Consider the following 7,055-nt stretch of genomic DNA (forward strand, 5'->3'; position numbering starts at 1 on the left):
GAAAAATCTAACAATATTTCCCAGAAACTGTGATTATTGCAAGAAATTGATAGTTTTGGATAGGAATAACTATAAATAATTTTCAAAAAATCAAATTACAGATTTTTGTTTGGTTCAAGTGACGTCGTTGTTAAAAAGACTGTCATTAGGCTAATAAGTAAATTGGCGTTGAATTTTGAAATTATTATTGAAATGTAAATAAAAAATATCACCCAAGATTTCATAGACAAAACGTTCGTTTTCCTTTAAAACAGATTTTTTCAATGAATTTTTTGTATATGTTAAGTTTTTCTTCAATTTTGATTATAAAATGTATTACGTCCACAAAAAATTACTTTCGTTCAAAATATATTGTTGTATAAATATGTGTTTTGCTGTTAAAGTATTCATTTTTGAAACTTTCAGACTGATTGTTATGAGTGAATGATGCTTCAAATTATCCACTCAATTTTCTGCTATTTTGTTTTCATTTGGAAACTATTTAAGTGACAAATTTGCTTCTGGAAAATGTATTCACAACTAATTAACTTCACACTTGATTATTCACAAATATATTTGTAATATATCTTTTTTACAATCTGAAATACTTATTCTAATGAATATAAGGCCATGAGCTATCTTGTTGATTATTTATGAATTCAAAAAGCAATATTCTAACTACATCATAATCTAGGATTATCATTGAATTTATTGAGTATGTATGTAAATAGAAATAATTTTGCACAGTTAGTACTCGAACTTATGTAAATTATAACACTGATGTAACACATTCGATTCTAACCTAGTTTTGTATAACATATTGAATATTCATCTGAATCATCTTATACATATCATTAACTACTGGTGAACACGACACAAGTTTCCATGAAGATCTTCAAGCAGCTCTAGTAGAAATGTGGTCTCCTGTTACGTATACTGAAGGTATACCGGACAGAAAACACTCAGGATACATTCAGTATACGTACAGGGGGCTTACATTAAGGCAGCATGCGAAACCATCAACAGGAAGGAGGAAGATCGAGCCGGCCAGGACCAGGTGAGTGAAAATCTGCAAATGTAAATACATAACGTCAGAGTCTTGAAAGTTACAAAAGGAAAACTTTTACTACTGTTCCCACAGGGCCGATATAAAAGAATTGCACACACACGGCGCCTCGAGGGGGTGATATCAACCCTCGGATATCCTAGGGTGGCTAAACTTCACGCTACCCGTCCAATAGTGATAGATTTAAAGGGGTGTCAGACCCTGGGGAACCCAAAAACCGGCAATGTGCTTACAAACAAGTTGGTTTGTTCAAATGTTTCGTTACCTGAGGTAACCTTGTAAGTATGAAAGCGGGTACAGTACAAAAACAATTGTTGACATTAGCCCATGCATATGTAAGATGTTAATAATAATAGAGTATGACTCACCATGTGTTGACAGACAGGTGTTGCTCGTTGTTCTGCTGGCACCGAACTGAATTCGAAGTCGGCTGATCTGGATGTGTTTGGGTAGCGTCGCGGCGCTGCGGGCGTCCAACAACCGACGCCGACGCAGTGCGCGGGGCGGCTTCGTGGGCAGGAATTCCCGTCAGATATATCCCATAACGTACCGAATGTGACAGACTGGGTGTGGTTGAGCAAACACAGCCGACGGACGGTTAAATACGTATGTGGTCTCTCGGTGCACTTTGATTTTCAGTATAAACACATACGGCGTTGATGGATTTTTCAAATGTGGCCGAAAATGAGCGTCTTATCGGTGCGGTCTGGTGTATAGTCACGTTCCTCAGCACGTCACGATGCCAGATTAGAGATCATGTTTGCATAAGAGGAGGGTCCAACGCTTCCGATATCTGGTTATAAAAAGGCGTGGTTTAGTCGGATGACGTTTAACGCTTACATCGGACGGAGAAGAGTGCGGAGAGAGAAAGAAAGCCTGTTGTCCCATTAAACCTATAAAAAGAAGGGTTTATCGATCAATTTGATAAGAAAGATTTGAAAACTACTGCTATAAAGATAGTCCACTGTTTCGCTATTTACAAAAGGGGAAATAAGTTTTACAATTATTGCAGAAATTTAGGAAAGTTATTTTGGTTGCGTAATGATTCTCCTGATGTGAAATATACAAATGTTTCGATTCGTGATAAGATCTTCTCATTTGAATGAAACTGTTTTTCTATTCTGTGATGCACGGTGGGTTTTGGCAGATTGTTTTGATTTAGTAGAAACAACAGTTACGGGATTCTCATTCTTATAACATAACTTGAGTGCGACAAAAATGTTGCTACTAAAATTTGTTGTTAAAGTAGGAGTCAGATTATATTAATTTCGTGTTTTTATACAGAATAATCATGTCAGTTGTGTGGTATCCTTATTATGTTATTTTCTAAACTGGTCTAAATTGGTCCGATCAATTTCTCATTTTCTCGATGTATACATTAAAAACTGAGTATTTTTATTTCAGTACAACTCTACAATAAAATCATACCTAATATCAGCAAATTAACATCATTTACACGTACAATTGCAATTAATGGTCATATTTCTCCCCCCTTCCCTGAATAAGTACTCAATTTTTTTCGGCCTGCTCTGGAATAAGGTTTGTAATCGATTCCAGAAAACAAAAATTAAATTCCCCACTACGATCTGAACAGCCAGATTTTGTGGAACGGTCTCACTACACACGTAATCCTATTTCATTAGTCCAAGAATGCTTGATGTTGGAGCTTTTTGAAGATAATTGAAATTTTTGAGATTGCATGTTATTTTAAGCTACAGCTTTACTCAATAGGCGATAACTTTTGAACCAATTGAGATAGAGACATGTTTCAAGACATAAAAGAGATTTTTGCTAGGTTGATTGAAAAACTAATCCCATTCTCGAGTGCTGGAAAACTGCATAGGGCATATTGCAAATAGTATAAAAAAGACATCCCAGTTATTTTAGGAAGAGAGACCATACCACTGGCTTAATTAGGCAGTCCAAGGTATGTGTCTTAACGAAAAAATAAATTTAATGAGAATCCTGCGTAAAAAGTTGAGTAGTTTGAGGTTAAGATTCCATTATTCAAAAAATTGTTGATTTTCAATCATCGAAACAATCCTTTAATGGAACAAAATAGTGCATACTCAACAATACTTCCATAGTTGAATGGAAAATGTGTAAATCAATAAAATAAGTTGATCGAATATATCGACTACTATAATTTTATATTATCGAGTCATCTATTTGGTTTAACAATTTGGACGTTGCCCAAATAGGTTTTCCGAACTTTGTCCTGTGAATTGATTTAAAATAATTAAACATTACGCGTGATAATGACGTAGAATTGACTATTCAGTTATTCAATTGAACTATTACATTTTTTTTGTAATTTGGAAAAAATTCACACTAGTATACGTAAAGTAGGCATGCCTTTGTTTAGTAGCTACGGTATATTTTTCAGTTATTTGCCAAAGCTCAATCATAACAATTATTTTGATTCTTTTAACGCTTCAGTCAGTAGATAATTTTTTTGAATGACTTTTTATCAGATGTAGACAAAATATTGCTTTTGACAAACATTTTCGTTCATCGGTTCGGCAATTTAGTTGTTTCATTAAAACTGTTTCCAGAAAATGATAAAAATTATGGGTTTTTCATTTTCCAACGAACACATCATTTTTTTACTGTCGTGTATCCTTCTTTCAACCATTCAAACTTGACCAAGTCCAGAGTGTATCAATTTAAATATGTCATCGAAGAAATTTACAATTTCGTACCGTGGTTCATCAAGTATATCCAATTCCATAACATACTATCTGTATTGAACAACAGGAAAAGTTGTTGAGAAGATTCACCTTTGCAGGGGAAAATGTATCTACGACATTAAGAAAAACTGATTTTTGTCTACTGGTCCCCTCATTCTTTTTTAGCGGCAGTCCCTATAATCTCTTGGGACGGGCATGATTCACCTCGGGAAGTCATTCTCTGACAAACTCCAATATATTACATACCATTTTTTCTCATAAATTTCCCAAAATATTAATTGTAAAAGTTTTTTGCGAATTTACATATAATTTTGGAGTTGAAGTTGAGGTCATATTGACAGATATCTATGCAAAACATAAATCCTCTTATTTGTGCTTAGTTCTTAGTTCTCATCAGCATACATTTTGTTCAATTTACGTTCTGACAGAAAGTACTTTTATGAATCGACAGCCGATGTGTCTTAAATGTTTGATTAACTGATTTCTTTGATGAATAATTCAATATCTGTTATAAAAACTTCTTAAACTACACACTAAAATATAGAAGTTTGAAAAAAAAAATTATAGGAAACTATTATATCGAATAATTTTCCCCAAATCTATACATTTCAGTTGAAGAGGAAAAAAATCCAGGCTACTAGAAATGCCATTCGTCCTCGTAGTCAAGGCACATACTACTGATGATGTCTGCCACAGTAGCAGACCAAACGTTTTGTACTTTGGATTCCATTCGACCGCAGTATAATAGCCCGGATTTTGTTCTTCTCAATAGTGTCTCCACATTTCATCTTCGAATTGTTAAATATGTCGTTCCATTTGTGATTTCTCTGTTCGATTCTGATTCAACAAGTGCATGTATTTAGCGATGTTTGCTATATGGTCGTACCTGTTACTAAGATATGGAGAGGTTAGAGTTGATGAGTTTATTGTAAGGTCTTTTTCCATCAAAATGGATATTTCGACAAATCTACACTTAGGTACTGATGAATGTAAATAACAGGAAGAATATATATCCTACTATTTTGACAACAGGGTTCCACCTCAGGAACTTTGTTTTTTATTTTATTTATCAACAGTCTTGTAAAAAATATCACATCACCTTGCTACTTGCTGTTTGCAGATGAATTGAAAATTTTTAGAAGAATTTCAACAGTTGAAGATTGTGTACATCTACAAAACGATATAAATAACATCGTTGAATAGTCAAAAAAGAACAAATTGTTATTCAACGTTCAAAAGTGTAATGCTATGACCTTCTCCCGGAAAAAAGTCATAACGTACAGCTACGACATGGACGGTATAAAAATCAACAGAACTCGAGAAATAACAGACCTTGGTGTTACTTTTGATTATGAATTATTATTTAGATCTCATATAGGTACTTAATATAACAAACAAGGCCTCAAAGATGTATGGGTTTGTAGTTCGCAACTCTAGGCAATTCAACATTATTACCTGCATCAAACATTTGTATATCACTCTTATCAGAAGCATCTTGGAATATGTTTCCATTATCTGGTGTTCTCAATAGAGTTCAAAACAAGTTTCTGAGATATCTTCACTTCAAAGAAACAGGTAACTATAACCTTGATATTTCCAAAGTAGTGCTACTTGAAAAGTACAACATACAAACCCTCTAGAAAAGAATAGTATTTGCATACTTAATATTTTTGTACAAGATGATACATGGTGAAGTGGATGATCCCTGTCTTCTATCAAAAATCAATTTCAATGTACCTGCTTATGAAACTAGATCGTTTCGCACATTTTATATTGAAGCGGCAAGACGAAATTATTACCAAAATTTCCCATTAAATGCATATAATAATGTACAAAATGACTGTGATATCATCTTCCAAAATATTACTAGATTTAGAAATAGGTTGTATGAAATTGTATAACTCTTGTTGAATATTTTTGTAATTTTATTGTTTGTACAAATCTATTTGTGATATTTATTAACTACTCTGTAACTGGGCCATGGCCTGTAAAGTTTGTAAACAAATAAATAAATAAACAATGTTCTCCAGACATAGCATATGTATATTCAAAATAGATTCCTTCAATTGCTGGAATTATTTGGATTTGAGTTGTTCTGAAACTCTGATGACTTTTTAAAATAATGATGAAGATAACTGCTCGAATATATCAACATCCCACGTTCTCCGTATACTAGATAAGCAACAATAATCCATGAACACTCACGAGTTTCTTTCATAATTAATTTTTATCTTAACATATTTTGGAAACGAACGGTATTGGTACAGATTATATTTATTCCTGTTGCTATCATCTGTCGATAATACTTCTGAAGTATCCAACTACTACTACTAGATGGCGGTATTGACCACCATCAAACTTTTATATCCACCAGCAATGTTTCCTTCGTCTTAACTCTAGGTCAAGAATCTAATATCGGAATCACGTGACCTTCAAACTAGAACCGGTTTGTCAAAACGTGTATTTAAAACAAAGAAAATTGGTGTGTTAACTAGTCATTCGTGATTTATGTGTCGGGTTATCTAGAATAACATGGCAAACTGAAATAAATTCAATTATTCTTAATGTTTACCTTTCTATTCTTATGCCACCTAATGGCTATCCCACACGAACCAGCCTACGCACTTCAAACTTGTTTTGCTAGATAACTTTTCTTCCCTCCGAAATGTGGCCGTGACGCTTTCCGTCGGCTGCCAACTTGATAGAGGGCCATATCACTTATGTACAGAAGAACCTTGGACTCGGCTGTCACGCATCAACCAAACAACTGACTGACTGTGTGAATGGTGCGATGTCACAAAATCACAATGTACTCCTCAGCTGTCATCATCGTCCGTCTCTGTTCGTTTGGCGAGGGCCATTGCTGAAAGAAAATACACTGATAAAAGTGTTTTAGTACTTTTTTGTACCAGTAGTTCGCTTCCAGAAAGTAATAGGTTTGTATATTTTGTCAAGGAATTAATGCAAATCCATGAACGTATTTAATAGCATTTAATGAACGATAAGACAAAAAAAGTATACCACGCCGCCCATGCCATACAAAAAAATGCCGACGTTTGGTAACTATTAATTTTTTGTGCCATTCGACTATTAAGGAACTTTGTCCAGCTTACTTTAACTTAAACTCAGCTTATTCAGTTTTTTTGGCAATTTTGACGTATAAATTCATATCTTCAGATTGCAATTTACAAATGACAATGTTATGAAAAACATGTGTGAAATATCCGAGGAAACAAAAAGAGGAAATAATTACGAAACAGTAATCTCTCCTAAAAATATTCCTTTTTCTATTTATGTATTGGTCTAATTAATATTATTAT

General features: G+C 33.8%; 1 long non-coding RNA gene across 1 annotated transcript; it reads right to left on the minus strand.

Annotated features, from left to right (window-relative positions):
- Positions 1 to 308: 308 nt before the first annotated feature.
- On the minus strand, positions 309 to 6,550 carry LOC111508809 (uncharacterized). The gene is made up of 3 exons (XR_002722561.2): positions 6,308 to 6,550; positions 1,414 to 1,938; positions 309 to 1,048 (listed from the first exon to the last, which is right to left on the minus strand). It is a non-coding gene; the product is annotated as an uncharacterized lncRNA (long non-coding RNA).
- Positions 6,551 to 7,055: the final 505 nt, after the last annotated feature.

Source organism: Leptinotarsa decemlineata, unplaced genomic scaffold, assembly GCF_025532065.1.
Source record: "Leptinotarsa decemlineata unplaced genomic scaffold, Ldec_3_MD MMD2_tig00000026_RagTag_RagTag, whole genome shotgun sequence".
Lineage (NCBI taxonomy): Eukaryota > Metazoa > Arthropoda > Insecta > Coleoptera > Chrysomelidae > Leptinotarsa > Leptinotarsa decemlineata.